Here is a 24,658-nt window from a genome sequence, read left to right on the forward strand (position 1 = left end):
TTTTTTATGCACTTCAGCCTCTGCCACCCTGATGTCTCTTCCACCCACATTCCTGCTACTGCCCCACACTCTCGAGGGCTCTCCTTTCTCCTATATGCAAAGTTCTTCTTCTCCGCTTCTCCCAGGAGCACTGAACCCGAGGCATCTGCAGCGCCACAGGATGCTTACCTTCGTACCCGTTTACATCTTGACACACAAGGTGTAACAGCAGTTGTTATTTATTTTTCCTATGTACGTTGCCGCTTATATTGTAAAACCCTCTAACAGAGTGCTTTGCTTGGGCAGATACTGGCAGTTACTACCTGCACTGTTTGATCTCAGAGGGACCGGCACTTCTCAACACTGTCTGCTGCGATACTTTTAGTGGGAGAGTACCGGCACTTCTAGCAGCAAACAGGTACAAGAAGTACATTTATTTCTATTTCACGCATTGCTCAAACATCTTTGCGTAATGTGTTGGAAAAGCCTTATTTATCCACCCTCAGAAGTAATTAATAGCGAGACGACATAGTTGTGACAACGGAGTAGTTTATTCACAGTCCTTACTCCAGCCGTGCATCACCAACCCTCCATTCTTGAATCAATACAACCCCGCGTGATCTCCACGAGGACAAACAACACGCTCGTGAAGGTCACGCTACATCAACAATGCAATTCATACATATACAACATAATGCCCACGCCATATAAAACCGCATAACTAAATAAACAAATAATGGGTTTGCGGGTCACCGCACGATCCCATCATTCTGTATCGAAGCAGGTGTCTGTCCCTAGCCTCTTGTTAGTCCTTCCTCTAGCTCTGCCCAGGTATAACGCTCGTAAGTCCTTCCTCTGTTTTGATCGAGGCAGGTGTGTCACACCGGAAGTGCGGCTCAGGTGAGTGCTGTAGGGAGCCCGGAGGAGGAAGCAGGTGAGGAGGGCACAGGGGTTGGGGTTCAACCAAGAAAAGTTAATTATTGAGTAAGAGAGGAAGAGGAAACACGGTGGAAAGCGAAGGACGATAATAAGAAGGGAGGGGAGGGGATATCGGCACAAAAAGTTCGGTTGGTGGAGCAGATGGGGATAAAGTTGGAGCTGAGATGGGCGACCCAAGGAAGTAAAAAGTCGGGAATGTCCGAATGGAGCAGATATAGATGGAGACACTCCTGATGCAATGTGTTCTGTATCAGTAATAAGGGCTGCTATCCGTTTGGAATTGCCCTCGTTTTCGGGGGGGGGGCAGGAGGAGTCTGGGAATCTGCTTCGTTGAGGAGAGTGGACTAAGAGTGAAGGCACCACTTCCTGCATCTCGCTAATGTTCCCCCGCCACGAACGTCTTTGGTGAACGGGTCACTGTTCCTTTAAATTCTCACTGGGTGTATAGTTTTGGACTTTAACCTGTAGGTCTTTTTCTTGGTTTGTTGTGTTAAAAAGTACCTGCCTGTTGGGGGTCAACTCAGTGGGGGCGAAACACTCCAACTCTCTGGCGGGTGCAGCCAGCTTACGAAGGGCGTTGGTTGTATGCACCGAAGAGGGGTGTATTGTACGCCTGCACCTCGATTTACGCAAGTTACCGGCACTGTCATCAGAGGCTCGCGATGCATGGATGAGGGATGAACGTCTGTCACCAGCTGATGTCGCGTCTGTCCTGAGTTCAAGAACCTAAAATGGCTTTCAGCTATCATGTGGGGTTCACGTAGGTACCCCATGGATAAACAACTCATGGATTGTTTACACCAGTTGTGGGTTGGATGCAATGTGCCCATCACCAGTATGGACCGGAAGGAGCAGGCCACCAGATGTTGTGGCTAGACAAACTGCATGTGAGGCACAGTCATTGATTGGTTGGTGACGTTCCTAGCACAACCTGGGCCTCGTCGTATGCAGCCCCCATTTCCCGATCCAACATGGGGCTGCCACTGAAAGGGGTTGGCTAATCTGGCTTCTGTAGGAGATGGGCGAAGACACGAATCGATAGCAAAATACTGAATCCACCTTCTGAGTACACTGCCTAAATCTACCCTCTCGTCATCACGTCTGAATGTGCCCGGACACACGTAACCCACTCTTCTGAGCACGTCTAATTACGCTGAACCCTCTCCTGGGCGCCTGCCTTATTAATCCACTCAGGGCACAGAATTCATCTTTGGTCACACGCTTGAATTCAATCCTGTGCGCACGCCTGAACCAACCATAAAACATGGTATTCACTCACTGGCCATATATGCCTTGGCTCGATTTCCCCCAACCCCGGGCAAACAATTTACTTTAAGTGCAACCCCTCCCTCTGGCAAGGTGGATGCCTGACTCCTGCAAGTCCTACCCACACCCCGAGAAAACAGATGCCATCGCAGGATGAATTCACCTGCTAGTTGCAGACCTCAAGCCACCCTGGCCACAGTGCAGAGGCGCCACCGCCTCGAGGGAGTCTTAGATCCATCCCCAGGAGGCAGACTCCGCCCCCTGGCACGACCTACCTCTCGGACGCTGGTCTGGATCTACGCCCAGTGCACAGTCCTGGGCTCACCCCCACCTTCAGCTCACAGGCCCGAAACCACCCGCCCCCTGCTCAGGCCCAGGCATGTTGCGGGATTGCCAGGTTTACGCCATCCTTGTTCTCTCGCTCATGTTTGGATGATGGATCGTTTTGATTTTCAGAAGTAAGGCGCGTCGAACTCCCCGCGGTAGACGGCCTCTCGCAGCCATCGGACATGAAGGTGTTCTATAGCACTGACGCCCTTCAGAGACCCTCAAAACAGAAACCGATAGTACCGTCACAATACAACCGAGAGACTCGTGCGTCACAGGATATGCTCTGGGAGGTCACCAGAGGGCGTCTACTGGATATTTGCTCTCTCCCTGGCCCTTCACAGCCCGACTCTAGGTATTCCATTGCACGTGCATTTAGAAAGCGCTTCATTGCCGTTGCGGGCGAGGGAGAGCTCTATCGGACTACGTGGTGGTGTTTCCTTGGATGACCGTTGCTACGCCTAAGTGAGAACCGATTTGTGAATGACTGACCGGAGTGGTGCTCTTGTGGTGGGCCACAGTGCTTAGTGATGGAGTTATTTGTTTGTGCTCATTACAGAAAACCTTCATTTAATTCTATCCAATTTACTCAACTGTCCAGCAGTTGGGCCAGACACTCCGAGGTCTTGTTGGTCTTGATAAGAGGAGTGAGTGGTGAGGAGGATGGAGCGCTGGCTGCATGGCATTCCTTACAGTCATCCTCTGGATCATTTGTCCTCGCAAACGAGCCCCCAGGGGGCAGCAAAGTACGCTCTGTGGTGTTTGTCAGGGCCACATTAATGCCCGCACAGTGGGGGTGGGGCTTTGTGGGAGGTTAAGGTGGGGTGTGGGGGAAGCGAATCATCTACACGATGTGATCAGTGATTCAATGAGTTATTTTGTGGGTTTCATTCCATACTTCCCTCTAAATCACCCCCCATGTCTCTAGAAGAGCCATAGATTTGACAATACTGTGCTGTTCTGTATCGGAGTTGCTATCCCTCAACTGCACTAAGGGATACGCCTAATTTGCTTGCTGTCGCTGACTTGAGAGAGGCAAGTTTAACAAGCATTGGTATAGCCAATAGGTCTCGCTTTTGGGACCTTATAAGTATTTAGTTCTGCAGCACAATATCCTTGGTGCAACAACATCAACTGTTGCATGGCTAAACACTTATAAGGTTCCAAAGGCGAGACCTATTGTCTATGCCAGTGCTTGTTGAATTTTGCATGTATTTGTTTATGTATAAATGTATGTCTATCTGTGCATGAGTGCATGCTGTGAATGGGTATGTGCACGTATTTTTGCTTGTGAATGGTGGGTGTATGTTTGTGCACTTGAGTTTGAGTGATTGCATGGGGATGGAGGCCTGTGAGTTTGTGTGCACCTATAAGTGAATGGGTGGCAGTGAATGTGTGTGTCCGCCTCACTGCTCAGCCACTGAGTATTATATCATAAAAAAACTTTAGGGAAAAAACTGTCTACCTGTGTGTTCCTGTGCATTGTCAGAATCATTGCCATTCATGAACGTTATAAGAGTAAAAATGATTCTATACCCTACCATGGCATCTTCTGGTGCCTCAGTGGCACTAACTTTAGACCGTGTTTACTATAATTGTGTAAATATTTCCAATATTTTACTCCTGGGTACAGAGTTCCACGAGGTTAGAAAGCTGAACATTGGTGCACTGTTTTGTGTGATTCTTTCGTTTGGGCAACTGGGAGACAGCAATGATAAATTGAGAATTGTATGCAAAGGATAATATTTATTTTGCACAGCTAAAATATGTGTGTGCACTGCATTAACGAGCAAAAGCACTGCTGGCTCTCCAAGCGAACAGGTCCAGAGTCTCTCTACCCCTTGCCAATGTTACTTAGATTGCTGATTTACTGGAAACTGGGTGCTGCTGCATCGAACGCCGCCACACCAACTTAATGCCAGACATTTTGGATGGGGGCCCAGTGAGCTTGTGAACTTGAAGACAGCCCAAAAACGAATTCTCAGTAGGATCCGGATGTTTTCTGCATTATTTCCTGGAGCGCTAAGGATAGAATTTAAAACCAGTATTGGCAAAGCCAGCAGGTCTCTCATTTGGACTGATTGGCTTTGCCAATGGTTTCAGTGATGCTGTACAACAGCCCAATAGCAGTGGAGAATGCTTAAAAAAGAATAAAATAAAGTGACGGAGGAGACAAGACAAGTACACAATAATGACAGCTGAAAACCCATGCATTCTTGTGGAGTGCTTAACCAAAAGGCAAAACGTAGTGCTTGAAAATTGAGGAGCAGGGGGAAATAGATAATGCAGCAATGCTCCAGGGGAGGGACATGCACAAGAAAGGTCAAGAGGTAAAGCCCACACTGGCAAAGAAGAACAAGGAAGTTAACCGCGGGGCCAAAGTGAAAGTGACCGCGGGGGAAAAATGCTACCGCCGGCCACAGCTTGCAGTGCATGTGTGTGAGTGGTGCGCGCGCAGCAGTAATCACGCCATATGGCGCCTCTGCTCAAGCGTGCGCCTGCGCACATGCACTGCAAGCTGTGGCCGGAGCCAGCATTTTTTTAAGCCCTTACTTAAAGTCCCACCAGACCAGCACAAGCGCTGGGTCAGGCGAGACCTATAAAGGAAGTAACCTGATAATTAAACTGAAATGAAATATCATTGCACAATGTGGAACCAGACAACCTTGAATCAATTCTGGCTTCCACACTTAACCAAATTGGTTGATCTTCCTCAAGTGCCCAATTTCACTTTTCCTCTTTTTTTCTTCAATATGACAGATGAAGGTACCTTGAAATACATGAGTTCAGGATATATGCTGTACAAAACCTTCTCATCTGTTTTGTTTAATTAAATATTGTTGTCCATGTATATCAGCAACTTCAACCACCCAGGGTTTTTTTTCGTGACAACTGACTTGTCTCTTAGTTCACTATTGGCATTGCTGTCAGGGTGAGAGGAGGCATGAATGTTTCTACGTTCTTTTTTGAAAATGATCAGTTTAAAAAAAATCCTTCTGAATACACTTATATATTCTGATGTAGGAAGGTGAAACACTTCTGCATGTTCATGAAAAACAAAGTCAAAGTCAAAATAATCTTTATTTCGGTCATGGACCATAAAAGATAATCAATCATAAAAACATACATCGTAGAAGAATAAAATAGATAATTACAGTTCATAAAAAATGTATTTCATTGTAAATTACATTAATTCACAAACAATTCTTTAAAAACAATAAAAGAGTAAGGAGTTAAAATAGTTGTAGGAACACTGGTGGCCAAAAATCATATCTATTTAGATGAGCCTAAGAATTGAATAAAAGAAGGGAACATCTCCTCCGCCATGAAAAACCCTTTTGGAATTTTTAAAGAAATTATAACATTTTTGTTGCAAGATGGCTTGAAGAAATGTTCCTAAAGTTACGTTTTGGAGGACACCTTGGGGCATATTAACAAGAAAAGCGATACAATTATCGCCGCTTTAGCGGCAGAAAACTGCCGCTAAAACGGCAATAATGGGCTTGATAATATGTTCTATGGAATTCCAATTGAAACCCATGTTAGATGTGAAGGACGTCTAACATGGGCTTCAATTGGAATTCCATAGAGCATATTATCAAGCCCATTATCGCCATTTTAGCGGCAGTTTTCTGCCGCTAAAGCGGCGATAATTTTATCGCCTGGCTTGTTAATATGCCCCTAGATTTGCTTCTTTTCTTTTACTTCAGTTAGCCTGGAAACAAACGATTGCTTGTGTCCTTAACATCATTTTGGTTAGTGCTGTCTGAAGTAAACAGTAAAACCAAAGGAAATGATGGACGGAGTGTTGAACATTGCAAGCACTCACCCCCAGTCAACTGATCTGGGTTTAATCCATCACCGTTCTTTAGCCCACTCTGCCACCCCAGTTCAGACATGGCCATATGCAAATCAGTCTGACCCTGTGCCTCATGGGAACAGTCCAGCCCGAACTGCCAAGCCATGTCTTCCCTGGACCGGAAACAAGCTTCCTAGGACCGGTTTCTGGCATTTCAGCCGTCTTCAGCCAGGCTTGCTTGAATCCAGTGGCAAAGTGAGCAAGGGACTCACGTCTGAGCATACCCTGCCAACTTATGGCGAACAAAGAAAAACCAAAGGAAATGATGGACGGAGTGTTGAACATTGCAGCACTCACCCCCAGTCAACTGATCTGGGTTTAATCCATCACCGTTCTTTAGCCCACTCTGCCACCCCAGTTCAGACATGGCCATATGCAAATCAGTCTGACCCTGTGCCTCATGGGAACAGTCCAGCCCGAACTGCCAAGCCATGTCTTCCCTGGACCGGAAACAAGCTTCCTAGGACCGGTTTCTGGCATTTCAGCCGTCTTCAGCCAGGCTTGCTTGAATCCAGTGGCAAAGTGAGCAAGGGACTCACGTCTGAGCATACCCTGCCAACTTATGGCGAACAAAGAAAAACCAAAGGAAATGATGGACGGAGTGTTGAACATTGCAAGCACTCACCCCCAGTCAACTGATCTGGGTTTAATCCATCACCGTTCTTTAGCCCACTCTGCCACCCCAGTTCAGACATGGCCATATGCAAATCAGTCTGACCCTGTGCCTCATGGGAACAGTCCAGCCCGAACTGCCAAGCCATGTCTTCCCTGGACCGGAAACAAGCTTCCTAGGACTGGTTTCTGGCATTTCAGTCGTCTTCAGCCAGGCTTTCCTTTGGTTTTTGCTGTGTTCGCCATAAGTTGGCAGGGTATGCTCAGACGTGAGTCCCTTGCTCACTTTGCCACTGGATTCAAGCAAGCCTGGCTGAAGACGGCTGAAATGCCAGAAACTGGTCCTAGGAAGCTTGTTTCCGGTCCAAGGAAGACATGGCTTGGCAGTTCGGGCTGCACTGTTCCCATGAGGCACAGGGTCAGACTGATTTGCATATGGCCATGTCTGAACTGGGGTGGCAGAGTGGGCTAAATAACGGTGATGGATTAAACCCAGATCAGTTGACTGGGGGTGAGTGCTTGCAATGTTCAACACTCCGTCCATCATTTCCTTTGGTTTTTGCTGAAGTAAACAGTAGCCAGTTGCTGTCATTCAGCTGGGGTCTGCATGTGAATGTAAGGAGGGCCGCATGGGGCCTGGGCCGTACTTTGAGTAACCTAGCCCTAGATCAAGATTACTGAGGATGTCTTTTTTTTTTTTATTACGCAGGTGGATAAGGACAGGACCTGCAGAGAGGGACTATCCGTGCTTTAAGTGGGATGAAAAAGGTCTCTAAAAGGTTCTTCACCAAAAAGTGTGACTAGGAATCATTTAAAAAGAGGAGTGGCCTATGTAATTAAGTTCATGGCATAAAACCTATAAACTAAAATTCTGTGCTTCCCGCTGTGTTTTTTAATGTGAATTTTCTGTTGTTGCATCCAAGCATATAACACAAAAATGGACATGCACTTAAAACAAGCCAGACCTATTGGCTTTGCCAATGCTTGTTAGCAGTAACAAATAAATAACAATTTTGTTGTGAATGAATAGAACTGGAAATGTTTAATTTCTGAATTTGAGACTGAATTAAACATTACTAAGGTCTGTGAAACTGGTAACAGTCTTCAGTGTTAAGTTATGTTTAAAAAGTATTTCTATAGCGCACGTACACCGGATGGTTTCATGGCGCTGGCTCTATCGTGTGTCGGACCAGGGGTAGGTTTACTCATGTGCCTGCCTAAACAGCAATGTCTTGAGCATAGCCTGCCTAAACAGCAATGTCTTGAGCATAGCCTGCCTAAACAGCAGTGTCTTGAGCATATTCCTGAAGCTCAGAAGGTTGCTACAAGACCGGATCTCCAATGGGAAGGAGTCTCACAATTTGAGGGCCAAGGAGGCAAACCTGCATCCTCCCTGGCGTTTTAGCTTGAAGGAAGAGATGTTTAGTAGCTGGAGGTGTGCTGAGCGCAGGTTGCGGGAAGGGATATACCTAGATAAGGCAGGTGTCTTATGAGCTCCCCATCACACGTATTTCATTTGTAGTCTCTCGCTGTTAGACATGCTCTTTTTCTAGCCATATACTTCTGAGATTTTTCATCTGCTTGTCTCACCTCTTCGGCACATTTATTTCACACTTATTCTGCACGTACTTCCTTTCATATCCACTTCACCCCTCCCAAAACTCACCACATTTTCTCTTTCTTTGGTGTTGTCAATATTTCGACAGCTTACTTACTTCCCCACAATTACAATGGTCACATATGACTATCGCTCTGCTTGCTCTTTAGACAGGCCACAGATTGATGGTGCGTGTCATTTTATCACCTTTGTGAACCAGTGGCAGGGGTTGTGAGAAATTCACATTGCCTTTGGCCTCCGCTCCAGAGCTGTGTCGTGCCCGGTTACAAACATCCACCCACAAACTGAACTTACTCTGACATATGGAGACGACTCAGTTCACAGTATGTACCACATGAGTCATGTTGCTTGGGGAAAATAAATTACATAGTGCCAATATCTGCAAATGTAGTCACATAACACATATAATACATCAATAAACCACAGAACACTTTTGTAAGTGGAGAAATATTGCTGCAGGTTTATTAGCATAACCAATATGCAAACATGGTGGGTTATCTTACGGGCGATCCCAGGGCAGGCCAACACCTATGCTGCCTGCCCGTCTGATAAGCCTAAATTACACCGTGGTAGTTGCCAATTGGTGCATACCAAATATTGGGAGGGGCCACCACTCCCATCTGTGGACCACCAGTCCACTTGCTTACTCACGCCCCCCCCCCCCCCCCCGGAAGAGGTGGGCGGAGCGTTCATGGCAGCCCCCGGTTACTCAGACCCACAACCGCCCGTAGGACTAACGGGGCGCCGTCGTTCTTCCAGGGGACAACGCTAAGACATCCCTGGGTATCCTGGCTTAGCACCACGCTGTGCTGCTGCATGAAGTACCCCTTGGTATCTGCAGACTCTGGATCGCCCTGTAACTCCTCCACAGCCTTGGGAGTGGCCACCGTCACTACCGGGGCCCCCCACCAAGGTCGGCCTTTTTACTTGCAACATGCTGATTACTAGGCTTCGCCCAGGTCCAGCCAACACAATTCTTAGCCCATACAGGACCGGAGGCCAGCATGCCCCTTCAGGACAGGTGCCCCCATCCTTTCTAAACTCCCTGTGTATTTTTACTGATATGACCTGAAACCTATAAATAGGCGTTGGTCCAATGATACCTTTGCATGGCTGAAGAACAATACCCTTTGACAAGCCACTCCTGCCAGGAAGTGTCAATGCGGGGGGAGGTAAGAGTCGACCCCGCCTTACTTCATCTTTCACCCAGTTGTCTGAGTCCAGCACTAGACTGGGTATGTCCATTGCATTCCGTCAGTCACCACCCAATGTGAAGCCTTGCCCTCCCAAACTTCTGCTAGTATACCAGGGAGCAGACAGGACAGAGTGACCCAGAGGGGAACCAACATATCAAATACCTCTCTATTTTGAATACTGGGACTGCCAATTGTTCTCCTGATACTTTGTAGCCCAATTGTGTTTCTAAGGGGTTTCCCCCAATCATATGGACCAAATCGCCCCCGTTGGAAGGCAACTTCCACAACCGGCATAGCTGCCAGCCAGTGCTGGAGGGCGGGAGAAATTACCCGTTACCGTTACTCAATTCAAAGGTACCTGTTTAAATCGAACTCAAGGACGGGATACTAGTGAACCTACCAAGATCTGCGGCTGTGACCGGAGGTCAGACCCAAGCTCCTCTAAATTCTACCGCACGACCTGCCTGTTAACATAATCCCAGGGCAGACCACAGGCATCTAACCCATGCTGGGCCATGCCTGAGCTAACACACCTCTGAAAGGCATGACACAGGCTACCCACCAACACTGCATTCTGAATGTTCGCTGCCAGCTGCCAAGGAAAACGCGCATAACTGAAGCAACTGGTACCATGCCATCAATTATAAGTTTACCCTTCTATGACTGCAAAATGTGCTCTTGTCATTGTCCGTATTAGTGCTCCCTCCCATCCATATGATTATGGCGCCGCTGCAGATGCTAATGCTGGGATAACGAGTACCGCTAAACTAAACAGGGAGAGATCCTGAGAAAAAGGTTGGACCACCACCACCACCATACCCCGCCTGTAATCAGTAAGGTTTGCTTTGCCATCTGCAGTGGTGCAGCCACAAATTGCCGGCATCGAACCAGTGCAGTATCCTGTTCTGTGCAGTCCCCACATTCTTCCACTGGGATCTCTGTCTGATGTAAGTGACCTAGGTACCATGTCTTCCTGCCTGGCAGCCTGCCAGTGACAACTACATCGCATACACCACAAGTACCCTACCTGCCTTTGCGATTATGCTAAATTCTTGCCCGGCCGTACTACCTTCCCAGATGTACCCTAGCAAAATTGGCTGTACTCGGTCGATTGCCTCGACCAAACATCAAACCCACCAGTTTGGGCCACATAACCTGCCCCCAAACTCTGCTGAAACACCCAATCAGCAGGATATGACAGAAGGGAAGGGGCTCCCTGGTTGTACTTTTAAATATCCTACAGCCCAACCAGCTGTGCCCCTCGGAAAGCTACCACAATCGCTTGGATTTGAGCTTCACTCAGCACAACCCTCTCATCCTGGACCTACGTCAACATGACGTGTAATTGAGCGCGCTGAAACCTTAGGGATCTGCTGGCTCTGACAGAGCGGTGGAGGATGCTGCATGCTACCCTGCCCCCAAACTCCCAGAACCCCCATCTGTGCGAGCTAACCACCAATGTTCTGCAAAGTTTGCCTACCCATATGTTTACTTCCCCTAGAACGAGATGGGGCAGTCCTGTTCAAAGGAGCATGATTGAACCATATGCGTCCTGTAGTTACCTATGAATTGAGTACAACTAAATTCATAGTACCTGGGTTTTTTAATACTAATAGCAGGTCTGACAGCAACCACGGGCATCCTCAGCTTACATTAGGGATGTTGGATTAAGGGGATCCAATGACAAGGAAATTATGACAGCATCCCATCTAACCAACAGTGGTGGTATCCACTCCTGTCATTCTAGTACTCATCGTCCCTATTAACCTGGCACTGCTTGATGTGTGACCTAGGTACATGGTCACCTTGCATGGTGGCCTGCCAGTGACACAACATCCAATACCCGAAGAGTACCACTACCTGCCTTCGCTAAAATCCTGCCTGGCATTCCTACATGCCCAGATATATCAAGCGATAATGGCTCTCCTCAGTCAATTCGCAGGAACATTGCTTAGCAGAGTGTGCTGCAAGGTTCTGCCTCCTCATCCCTCGCATCCAGCTATGTACTCAACACTCATCAGCCACCTACAGCAAGCAGGACTAGGACTCAAAGAGTCACAACAGGAGTCACCGCCACCCCCGAGAACGGATGTGCTCACCCCAACCTACTGATGCACCGACCTCTTACATACTGCACACAGTATGGCTGAGACAGGGAAGGCTGTTAATTTAACGCCCCTTTTAGATGAACGTTGGACAGACCCGACGGGGAGCATCATGCGAAATGAGGTGGGGACCACCACCCCCACCTGTGAAACCGCTCCGGTGAATCCTGTCATGACCCCTACTAACCCTTAGTGATCACCATCAACCACCTGCAGTGGCCAGGTGGCAGGCCCCCAGCGGGCCCTTCAAATCCCAACTACTCTCCAACTCCTTGCCGCCTGGCGGCACTCCCTGCTGCAGGCATCTTGTTGCCACCATAAATCGCCCCTCTTGACCCGTACAAAACTACCTCGCAGAACTCGTGCGGTCACCTCTCCTCGGGGGGTCGGTGGAACGTATAACTTGCATCCCGAATGAGCAATATACGCGAAGGTATGCCGGCGAATGGGACTCCAAACCTAATAGTAAATTTGACTAGGACCTCGTTACAAAGTGCGACCTATAGAATATGCATGGTGCTTTGCCGCACAGCTCGGCCCATCTGATCATAACGATATATGTGCTTAATGCTAGCCTGCTTACCGCTAAGTGTTCCAGGTCATGAAATGCTATATCCAACCACATTATCTACGTTCTCTGACCGCAAGTGAAAGGCTAATGTGTTCACCAAACCCAATGTAAACTAAATTGCAAGCAGCACTTGTCAGGAGACATTCAACATCTTGTCAATGAAGCGCAGCAAACATGGCAATCAAACATAGAGAGCTGACACACCTCTATTTCCCTTGAACTCCAAGTATGACAAATGAGGCTATCCAGACCCCAACCCCCTCCAAGACTAGAAGGATAGCTTGGGCAGGAGGAAAGCTGACTGTAACCGACAAACCAAATCCTACCACAGGGAAGCACACAGTTACTGCGAAAATGGGTACCCTTACCTTCAACAGGAGCCAACAAAAGACCGTCATGATAGCCCTAGTGGTATCGGTTCCACTACCTCACTCATAAAATTACTGGGCACCCAAAGTGAGGCCCCCCTCCTGTATACTCATGCAAGCTTATAGGTTGGCGCTGTGCAACATGCCCCCAATCCGTAACATTTTTTTTTTTTTTAGTCGAACAAATGACTGTCCTGCCGTTACTCATGGAGTCTTGCACGCTGTGTTTCAATCAGATAGACTTACTGCACGGTTCAAGTATGTAAGGAGTGTATCACTGTGGCTTTGTGTGGCCGGGGAGAAAATGTATGGGTCCCTCCCCATGGAGGATAGACTACCCAATAGTGAATCCAATAAATATAGGTCTCTGTTGTTCCTTCACTGTCTTGTAAATACCTGAGACTACCATACGCGGAGTTACTCTCATGCGCACATGCTGTCCAGGTATAGCGCGTTGCACATGATCGCGAGTTGGCTTGGAGCCCCTGAAAGCTAGACCTCCCTTACACCACTGCATTGTCCACCGCGCGCTGACCTATTCAACACTGGTAAGCCTTGGCAACCTCTGGCCGTCCTTTGCTTCCCCCAGTATATTTACATTAGCTACTTGTGGCAGACTGTCTCCAAGCGCCATTTTAAAATTAAGCGACAGTCCCGAGCGCCCGGAACCACCCTGACAAATATTGCACAGGTAACTAGATACTGTATTTTAGCAGGGTGGACAATTGCAGCACTATTAAAAGATCTGGGGTGACCTTCTCCATTGAGGTATAACTCAAGGAGGCTGTACATCTAAAGCCTGATGCAACTGTTAAAATTGTGTAACACCAGTGGGCCCAGGTTAAGCTTATGGATGGTATTGAGGGACCCATCTCTCGCCGCCTGCTTCCAAACTCAGTCCCCCAATCACTCTACCTCTCCTACTGAGGCCCAGGCAACCCCACGAGTCGGGGCTGCAAATGCACTGGTCCCGGGGACCCACCTTAGCTGCCTAAAGCACAAAATTGCAAGAGAAAAACTTCTATCAGCAATGGAGGCTATCAATGGCCCATAAAATTGCCTCCGGACCGCACCAGGCATATGAATGGGCCCTACGGGCCTGAAGAATGTGTGATACCCCCTGTCAGCCAAGTCACTTGGGCTCCCCCGGGATGCCTGTGCTCCTCGGCAATGCACCACTTGGTCAAGCCGATCACAGGGCCCGACCAAGAGGTGAAAAATAACTACCCCTAATACCTTTCCTCTGGCTCCCTCCATAATCGCCTCACCAGCCTGCTGAGCGAGGGAAATCCGGCGGGTTGTATATGAGGGAGCTGTGTCCTCCTAAACTTTAAACTGTACAATACAGCGTATTTCTTTTACCTGGGTAGTGTATGAACCACCATTATGCTGTGGCAAGGATGAGGTCCCACAAACTGATGCACCCGGCAAACAAAATCAGGCATCACAATTGCCCCCCCTAATCCCGAGCACCACTCTTCCCTGCCTTCCTTCCGCCACAATCTGTTTGTTACGTGCCAGACTGAGCTGCAGGCAGGCAGAGGCCAGCCTGCTTGAAAGCAACTACTCCTCTGCTCATAGCCAGTGCAACTCCGATATGCACGTTTTATTTATTGGCCGCGACTCGCCCGACGGTATTGGAGCGCAAGCCTGCGTACCGCCTTACATTGCACCTGGCACGGGAGAAAGCATTTGCCCAGAAGCACCGAACGGTAATGGCGCGCTAGCGTGCGCACTGCATTAAACTGCACAGAGGCACAAGAGATAAGTGATTGTCCAGACGCACGGAACGGTGTTAGCGCGCTAGCGTGCGCACCGCATTACGCTGCACAGAGGCACAAGAGATAAGTGATTGTCCAGAAGCACAGAATGGTATTAGCGTGCGCACCGCATATATTGCACAGGGGCACTGGAGATAAGTGATTTGCCCCGAAGCACTGAACGGTATGGCGCGCAGCGTGCGCACTGCATTACATTGCACCTTCATGCACGACAAGTGATTTGCCCAGCAGCACAGCATGGCACCGGAGCGCCAGCATGCACCCCGCTCCACACTGCATACTCAGGCACGGGAGACAAGCAACTTGCTTGGCGGCACCGGAGCGCCAGCGTGCGCCCCGCTCCACACTGCACACTCAGGCACGGGAGACAAGTGACTTGCCCGGAAGCACAAAATGGCACCGGAGCGCCAGCATGCGCCCACCTCCACACCGCACTCAGGCACGGGAGACAAGGGACTTGCCCAGAAGAACAGACGGTATTGGTGCGCTGGCATGCGCCCCGTCTCGCGTTGAGCTTTCAAGCATGGGAGACAAGCGCATTGCCCAGGAGCACAGGACGGCACCCGGCACCACTGCAAAACACACACTAGAACCACGACAAAATGCCACACAATACCAACCCAACCGACCGGCATGTGCAGGAAGCAACACAACGCGGCAGTGCCCCCCGGCGGCCAAACACCGCTATCCCCAATCCCACAAGTCGGGACCAGCGACGCAGTCAATGGAAACAAGCAGCAACTAGGCCCATGCACACTAGGCCGCGAACACAGCCACGGAGACACCCGTGACAGCAAACCCTGAAAAACATGCTGTCCGGGCACCAGCGTCAAAGCCATGCTGCAGCCCCACTGAGGGAACGGCGCCCGCGCCGCCCGCCCGGGCCCAGCCCCTCGCAACACAATTGAGGGCATGGCAAACCGTGTGTTCATGCTCTGGCCGCCACGCCGCAGACCTGTGGACTACTCCGCTCAGGCCGAAGCCCCGACAAACAATGCCCGCCACCTCCGCTCGGGCCAAAGCCCCGACACCTCCATCGGCTGCTCCGCCACGGAGAGGCAAACACACTGCGCCCACTCACTCCACACAAGTTCAAAACCCAGTCCCCGAGGTCCGCGGCCCCTGAACCGGCAGTCCGATAGGTAAGGGGGGGTTCCCTGCCTCGGGAAAAACACTTTCCATAGGCCCCACAAGCGGTCAATTTGAAGCTGGTGATGCATTTTAATGCTTGGTTCTCAATATCACGCCTCCCAAGGCACTCGGTTGACAATCCTGGATATCGCGCTTCTCATGGGCCTGGTGCCCTGACGCGCGCCGGTCCGTGCCCTGATGCAGCCAAACCATGCCCACCCCCCATGAAATAATCCACGGGAGCGCCCACGCCTGCACATACACCTGAGGGAAGGGCTCTCCATGGTGTGCCCACCAACCCCCCGCAGTGCAACCGGACCACCCAAGGAGCACACACAAAGCTCCCCCCCCCCCCACCGCTCGTACTACCAAGTTAAGCGAGCAGAACAGGCCGCCGCGAGCAACCCAACAGACAGGCAGGGGGCCACAACAGCCACAACCAGACTCATTGTCCAACACCCCCACCCCGGATCCTCAAACAGAATCCCTCATGCATTCACTCGAAAAACCGACGAGGCCGGCCACCAACATAGCCCTCCTGCCAATGCCTGCCCGTGAGACCTCTGTGACCGCATCGGTCCAAAGCACCGACGAGGGCACGAGTCACCTCCGATACCCGCTCATAATTGACACCAGCCGAGGGGGCCCAGACAATTTGTCCCGCAGTTGCAGGCACGCAGCCTGCAAACACAACACTCACCACCACCAAACGGACGAAACAAGGGACGATCCCAGCGCGACCAAACAGTGAGACCAAGGCGAGACGGCGAGGGACCCAAGGCGAGACGTCGAGGGACAAGAGGGCGAAAGATGGGCGGGGACAGCCTAAATACCCCTGTCCCCTCCCCGGAAGTGGGTCGGCCGGACGACTTCCCTGGCTGTGGCCCAGGGACTAGACCGGTGACTCCAGTGCCTTCCTGTGGCACTAAGGCGGCCGCCCTTTTAAGGGGGGCTGCTGCGCAACCCCCCCGGGCAGCCTTGCACATGCAACGTTTCGAAAGAGCAAATAATCATAGAGAATGTAAGAGGGAGTAAAACACGTGAAATGTAAAAAGGGACTGGATTGTTTATATGGATTAACTTAAGCCACTTTTGAGGAATTGGTTAGTGCTTTTTCTTGTAAAGTTGAAGGCATTAATCTAGTGACCCGTTCTAAAGTCAGAGACCCAGAAGGAGGACCATAGTCACTTAAAACACACCTTCCTTTTCTAGTGTATGTCCCTTCCTTGTTTCATAGCTGTTTTTATGGTGTTTCTCACTGGATGAGTTATATCCTTCCACTGCTTACCTTTAGGAAACAGCTTTATAGATTACGCTTAGAGCATTCATGCGCTGTCAGTGAAAGCTTGAAAGAAAGAAAAAACTTTAAAAAGGGCTTGGAGCCTGTCAATTACTTACCATTGGTTAGCTTTCATGTCACTCTAATTTCCTTGCTTATTACTGGTCACGCCTCCTGCTTTCTGGCAGCTGCTCACCACCTCCAACGTTCTTTCCAGGGCTTCTGTCCCTGCCAGGGAGCATGGACCTAGTACAGCTTCCTGTTTGTGGCCAGTGGCATTACACTGGCTGTGTGCTGCGGCAGGTTTTTATTTTTTATTTTATTTTTAAAAACTTTTTATCATGCACTGTAAGAATGGATGGCACTGTACGTACGCCTTCTCCATCCCTATGCTCATCCTGCTGTCTTGTTGCTTCTTCCTCCCCTAGCACACTTGTGTTGACCCTGCTGTTTGTGTCCTCTGCCCTCCTGCTGCTGTCCATCTTTTTTTTTTCCTCCTTCCCTCCTCCCTACTGTTACTTGCCCCTGTTGTTTTTTACACATATTACACAGCAACACAGAGTGCTGTGCAACATTAATTAAAGGGGAAAAAAGCGCTATGATGCGGTCAAGGCTAGCCTCATCTTATAAGAAATTAAGGCATGTTGCACAGCAGCTGGCGCTGCTATGCAACATGCCTAAAAAAAAATGACAAGGTATCTTTCTCTCTCCGACATTTAGGTAGTAGGAGAACCCATCTGAGGAGATTAGGTCTCGGAGGGAATCATTGTAAAGTGAGGAGAGAGTGAGATCCTGGACCAGACAGCAGACAGATGCATTTAATTAAGTGGGATAGAACGCTTTAGTTGATAAAAAAAAAAAGTGATCTAGAAATTAAACCAAGTTCAGGTAAATGGAGATCAGCCCCAAAGAGAATGGGTCACCTGGAAAAAAGGGGGAACATGGACCAAAACGAGGATCAAGCCTGCCGTAGCCAATAAAGTGTTTGTTGTGTATTTAAGCAGCAGGCCGCAAAGCTCCACCCTGGGTCCTAAAATAGGGTCTTTTCTGAGGACTTTGGTTCTCCAGCTATCTCAAAATGAAAACACTCCTGTGGTCTGGAGAGGCCCACTGACACGTCACTTGAAAGTAGGTCTCTCCAGAAGGGCGCTCTGTGCTTGTACAATCAACTTGTGCACTTGGTATTCTTGAGGGGTTTTGGGCAAATGGAGCAGTAGAACACCTTGGGCAGAATCTGGGCTTTAAGGCTCTCTTGGGCAAGTTAGGTGGCACTTGTACAGGGGGCTCTATGTACTACTGGTGAATGGCATGGCAAACCCAATGATACCCAGCTGTAGATTCACTTTTCCCGAAATATAGACACTCAGCTACATGTAGGATGCTGACCGCCTCTTGGCAGCAGACGGTACCTGCATGTTGAAGGTTCTGGACTTGACTCATCCAGGCACGTTTTCTGCTGGACTATAAACTCGGCATGCTGGCACTGTCACTTGGTTTGTCTCCATGAGACTGGCAGGGGCAGCAACAAAGTCTGTCATGGACAAACTTCCCTGCGGCCCCAAATGGGGCATTGGCAACGGGGAGCTCCAGTGCTGGAGTTCTCTTGGCATTTCTACTGAAAAGCTAGGTCCATAATAGGCCAAACAGTAGCTGTCTGCCAGCACCAGGCCATTCAGTCACACCCATGCCCAAGAGCTGCCTCCGGATTTAGGGGGATAAAATGTATTCCTGTGGAAAATGGATACCCATTAAGTAGAAGTGCCCTTTTCTCAGGTAGTTATTGGTTAACTTCCTCTTGAAAGTGTGTTAACAGATGTTCATTACTATTCCTGAAAGTACGGGTGGGTGGAAGGTTGTGATGGACCTTTCTTACGGTTAAAGCCTTCGCCAGTTGCAGTGTGTTAAATGATGTCCAATTTAACTATTTGTTCAAGGAAATTTATATCTTAAAATCATCAGTAATGGAGCACTGGAAAAAATTGGGTTGCCTACCACACCATTACAGGATTGGTTCACTATTGTGCATGTTAGATGGAGTATTTGAATAAGTTCAGCACTGCATGGTGTCTTTCTGACTTATGCTGATCAAACATTTGGTAGCTGTTAGACTCTGGTCTGTCTGCATAGGTTGAAAGTGTTTCTGAAAAGTTTTGTTTTCAGTTGTTTCCTGAGCCAGGGAAGGTTGAATGCTGCTTTAGCGATGGATTGAGGTGTTGCTGAATTTTCACGAATGTGATCCTACAGATATGTCCTTTTCCTTGAACTGTTTAAACTGTTTTGGGATCCCTTTGTAAGAATTTGCTGATTTGTCCGCAGTAGGTTGTCAGTCTTTGGACTTGGGTGCATGTGCACAGGGCATTTGATTTTGACTTCAGTCTTGACTGTCACTGGTACTCAATGGATGACTTAAAGGGCTGGCTTGATGTATTCTGGCTTTGAAAGATTAAACTTCATCTGGTAGCTTGGTGTCACTTGAACATGAAGTACCTTAAAAAGACAAGAGGTGTTTGGCAGAACAGGAACAGTTTGTTTAATTAAACATAGCAGCTAGGAGAACAGTTATGAGGCCCTCTTTTATACAGTTCATCGTAGGTAATAAAAGGGTTCCAGTGATCCATATGTAGTGAGGAATGTAAGTTGCTTCCTTGGAGTCCTAAATTAATTGTCGAACAGGAACTACAGGTGGGCCTCGACCTTGTGTGGACATAATGTGGCCAGTGGGTAACATGTCCAGATATAAGGCATGGGAACATGTGATCACTGTGTGTTATGCCCTGATTGACTCTATGTTCCTAACTCATGTGGCAACCTACTTTATGGTGTTTTTGGAGCACACATACCCCCTACCTCCATGTGTGCTTTATTGGGGCTAGTCTGCCTTGACCATTGTAATGTTGCTGCGCCTATGTGTGTGAGTGATCTAAAATTTCCTGTACGTGCACTTGTCTCCTGGCTACGTGCCGCCCCACCTGTGGCCTATCAATTAGTGACCTTGGTCCTAAGTCTCAGAGCTTGTCTGACTACATATTTGGTAGTCGAAGTTGATATGGAGTTCACAACTGACGATGTTGTCATTAAAGAAGCAATTTCATTCTTATAAATGAATGTATCATTCTTCATATTAGCATCAGCCTTGGTTTTGAGTTTGAAGTCTTGTGATAATTTTGAGAATAGCAGCGTTCATTATGTTACAATAGCCTTACCGTACCATCGTCAGTGCGTTGTTTAGGTCTGTGTGATAGTGTGAATGAGCGGTAGGTGTTTCCTCAGTAGTGATGGATGGAAGCTGGTGTTTAGCCCAACATCTGAGGCAATGGGAAGGCGAGAGCTTCATTCTTTTTTTATTTTATTTTTTTATTTTTTTTGAAACCGTTTATTACAGTTTATAAAAGTTACAGGTATGGGCCTACAACCACACGGCCGGCCGCTAGAGCATCAAAAGCATATTACATACATACAGCAAAAAGTCTCTCAGCGGTGCACCGTAGGAAAACAGGGGTAATCTATGGTGCAGGCCTCATAGCTCCATGCCCACAGTACGGTTCCATTTTCTTAAAACAAAACAACATCAACAAACCACAACCGCAAGGCAACCCGCGATCCAAAGTGACAACACGTGCTCCATAAGTGGGGGATCCAAACAGCAGCAAAACTCTGAAGAGGGGGACGGGAGTGAATCAGGGACTGGGGGACCACGCGCCCGCGGCCGAGGGAGGGGGGCCATCTAGGGAGACGGAGCAGGCGAGGCAGCCGGTAGTAGTGGCGGCTCACAAATACCCCCGCGGTAGGCGTTCCAGGGGCCCCAGAGTTTCATCCACGCCCCAGGCTTACCCCTCGCCACATACACCACCTTTTCACGAAACATACACCAATCCATATGCTCTTTCCAGGCCGACACCGCAGGGGGCCTCTGGGATCCCCACAATTGAGCAATATCACGCTTAGCTATCATGTATCCCAGAGTCACCCACCGCGTCTGCGGGACCGAATAGTCATTAGGTTCCCAGACATTCAGCAAGCATCTCCTCGCTTCAGGCAGCAGCGCGACACGCGTAACCACTCGTAGAACCTCATGCACACCACGCCAGAATCGCTCCACCTTCGGGCACTCCCACAGTATATGCATGAAAGTCGCCAACGCACCACAGCCACGCTTACACATTCCATCACCGGCAAAACCCATACGTAGAAGCCTTGGCCCCGTCACGTAGACCCGGTGAAGGATCTTGAGCTGGACGAAACGAAGGCGAGCCGGGATGGCCACCTCTTTCGGAGAGGCCACCGCGGAAATCCAATCCTCGTCGTCCAGCTCCAGCCCGTCGGCAACCCAAGCCTCGCGGAGACTAGTCAGCAGGCACGATCTATCGTTGATCAATTTTTTGTATATGAGGGAGATCGTGCTGTCCGGAACATGGCCATCTAGCACTCTGTCCTCCAGGGGGGAAGACTCCGGAATGGATGCAACATCCGGGAAGACGGAGCCCAGCGCATGGCGGACCTGTAGGTACCGAAAGTACTCACTGCCCTGCAGCTGAAACTCCGCCTGCAGCGTCTCAAAAGTTTTGAATCCCCCCCTCGTCCAGAGATCTCCCACCGTGCTGATTCCGATCGTGTCCCACTTCTCGAAGCCCTTCGACGTCCACAGGGAGCCCAACCTCTCAGATGCATACAGCGGAGACGCTCGGGTCAAACGGTCCTTCCACCCCATAGCTGCATTAGCCGCGTGCCAGACACGCACCATGACACGCGTCGGTCCCGTCAGACGGGAGTCGGGCGCGCCAGAGTAGAGCGCTCGATTATAGTCGCCCCCGGGCAGGAGCATCCTGTCCATCTCAAATGCCGGGTTCAAGGCGGGTCCGTAAAGGCCATGATTAATTGCAGCTAGTTGGGAGGCCCAGTAATACCGTTTAATGTCCGGGAGGGCGACCCCTCCATCGTACCACGGGAGCGTCAATTTAGCCAGAGCAATACGCGGCCTCCCGTCCCAGAACAGGCGCCGCTGGAGGCCCTCCACCTCACGAAAGTAGCGTGCCGGGACCAAGTCCATGGTATTCTGGAGGGCGTAGAGGAAGCGCGGCAGGGACATCATCTTAAATAAGGCCGCTCGGCCGAGCGGCGAGAGCGGCAGACGCCGCCAGCGCACCACGTCCTCCTTCAAACGCTGGAGGGGGGGCAGCAAGTTCCGCTCATAGCGGGCCTCCGGGTCAAGAGTGATATATATACCCAGGTACCGGAAACCCTGGGAGGCAATCTGGATCGGACAGTCCCGTGGCAGGACCGGAGCCTCCCCGGAAAGCACATAGACACAGGATTTCGCCCAGTTGATGACCAGGCCTGAGTTGCGACCGAAGGAGCGCAAAACATCAACCAGGACGATCAGTGATTTGCGCGGGGAGGCGAGATACAAAAGGATATCGTCAGCATAGAGGGACACGCGGTCCTCATGCTCGGGGGTCCAGCGGAGACCACGGATAGAAGGGTGCCACCGCAGCCACTCCGCCAGGGGCTCCATGGCCAGGGCGAACAGGAGAGGCGACAGGGGACAACCCTGTCGCGTGCCCCGCCCCAGCGCGAATGGGGCCGATACTCGCCCATTCACCACCACTTGCGCCAACGGGCCCGAATATAGCAATTTGACCCAGCTGACGAAACCCGGGCCGAACCCAAACTTCGCCAGCATCGCCCAGATATATGGCCATTCGAGCGTATCAAACGCCATGGTGGCGTCCAAGGACGCCAAGATGGCCGGCTCCCGCACAAATGGGACACGCGCGAGCACCCCGTGTAAGCGCCGCAGATTAAGTGCCGTGTTGCGGTGTGGTATAAAGCCCGATTGGTCTTGGTGGACCAAATCGCCCACCACGCCAACCAACCGGTTGGCCAACACCTTGGCGAGGATTTTGGGCTCCGCGTTCAAAAGCGAGATCGGCCTATAGGATGTGACCCGTTCACGGGGCTTCCCCTCCTTATGGATCACCACAATTGTAGCCAGACGCTGGTCCGGCGGGAGGGAGCCCCGCGAGTGGGCCGCAAGGAACATCGCGCGCAGGTGGGGCGCCAACACATCCGGGCGTAGTTTGTATAGCTCAATGGGAATACCATTGGGGCCCATGGCCTTGCCGGATGCAACCGAGCGAATAGCCGAGGCAATTTCGTCCGAGGTGGGCGGGGCGTCCAGCGAATCCCTGTCCTCCACCGTAAGGGAGGGCAGTGCGATGTCCCGAAGCAAGGCATGGGAATCTTCCTCCGAGCAGGGAGAAACCGGGGAGTAGACTTCGCGGAAATAGTCCGCGAAGCAGGAGACAATGGCTTCCGGCTCGGTGACACACACACCATCCACGCTCTCAATCAAAGGCACCACGCGGCTCGCTCTCTCCCTCTTATCCAACCACGCAATCAATTTGCCAGCCTTGTCGCCCACATCATACAATCGCCCCTGCTGCTCTCTACCGAGGCCCCTGGCCGCCTCCGTGACGAGGGCCCGATAGGCCGCCTGCTTTAAATGCAAAACATGCAACTTGGCGTCTGTTACCCCGCTCCCCAGGTCACCCTCCAGTTCTGCAATCTCGGCCTCAACCCGGGTCACCTCCTCCCGCTCGCGCCGCCGGGCATTGGAAATAAAGGAGAGAGCCTCCCCTCTAAGAACCACCTTGAAAGCCTCCCACAGGGAGATGGCAGACGGGACCGACCCCACATTCTCATCGAAATAGCGCTGTAAGGATTTGATCAAGTCGGCACGAATGGTGGGGTCGCGCAAATACCATGCATTAATCGGAGCCACCCTGCCATCCCCCCTCGGGAAGACATCAAAATGCAACAACAATGGGGAGTGGTCTGAGATACCCCGTGCCAAATGGCGCACCTCCCCCACCCTCCCTGCATGGGCCGCCGGGACAAGGATGTAATCAAGCCGCGAGAGGCTACCATGGGCCCCCGAGTGGAAGGTGTACTGTTGCAATCCAGGATGCTTTAAGCGCCAGCAGTCCACCAGGCCCAGCGTGTCTAAAAGGCCGGGCAGCCATGCCTGTGCCCGGGGGAGGTCCCTAGGGGGATGGCGATCCATAGACCCAGAGGCAACCGCATTAAAGTCCCCTCCAACCACCAACAGGCCACTCGGAAGGTCCAGAAGGAGGCTCCCCAGGTCCGCAAATGTAGTGGCTTGTAACCCAGGCGGGACGTACACTGATATAAAGATAAACACTCTACCCTCCATTCGTCCCACCAGAACAGTGTAGCGTCCCCTCTCATCATGGCGCACCTCGTCAATCTCCAACGGGAGCGAGTTCTTGACCATAATACCCACCCCCCGCGAGCCCGAAGTGAAGCCGGAGTGGGCCGCCAAACGGTATCCCCGCCGATTCATGGCATGAAAGGTGTTACCTATAAGGTGCGTCTCCTGCAGGAAGACAACATCTGGTGAAATACGTTTTAAATACTGCAGGACCACACCACGCTTAATCCTATCCCCCAGGCCGTTAACATTCCATGACAACACAGTGAGAGCTTCATTCTTTGTGCTTTGCGCTAACAAGGTTTCTAATGTAGTGCCACCATCGATAAATAGACCTGGTTAGGCAAGTGGATTTCCCAGTGGCTAAGTTGTGCGGTGGTAGGGGAGGCAGGTCAG

General features: G+C 50.4%; 1 protein-coding gene across 4 annotated transcripts in view; it reads left to right on the top strand.

Annotated features, from left to right (window-relative positions):
* The first annotated feature begins 756 nt into the window (after positions 1 to 756).
* The window catches only part of CRB3 (crumbs cell polarity complex component 3), a 66,235-nt gene continuing 42,333 nt past the window's right edge, over positions 757 to 24,658 (top strand). For 2 of the 4 annotated variants that reach the window (XM_085600516.1, XM_085600512.1), the window contains exon 1: positions 875 to 913. The gene's annotated coding sequence lies outside the window, so the exon portion shown is untranslated. Of the gene's footprint in view, positions 914 to 1,405; positions 2,867 to 24,658 lie in introns of those variants that run through there. The other 2 variants (XM_085600515.1, XM_085600513.1) reach the window with 2 other exon arrangements.

The sequence above is a fragment of the Triturus cristatus genome, chromosome 4_2, assembly GCF_964204655.1.
Source record: "Triturus cristatus chromosome 4_2, aTriCri1.1, whole genome shotgun sequence".
Lineage (NCBI taxonomy): Eukaryota > Metazoa > Chordata > Amphibia > Caudata > Salamandridae > Triturus > Triturus cristatus.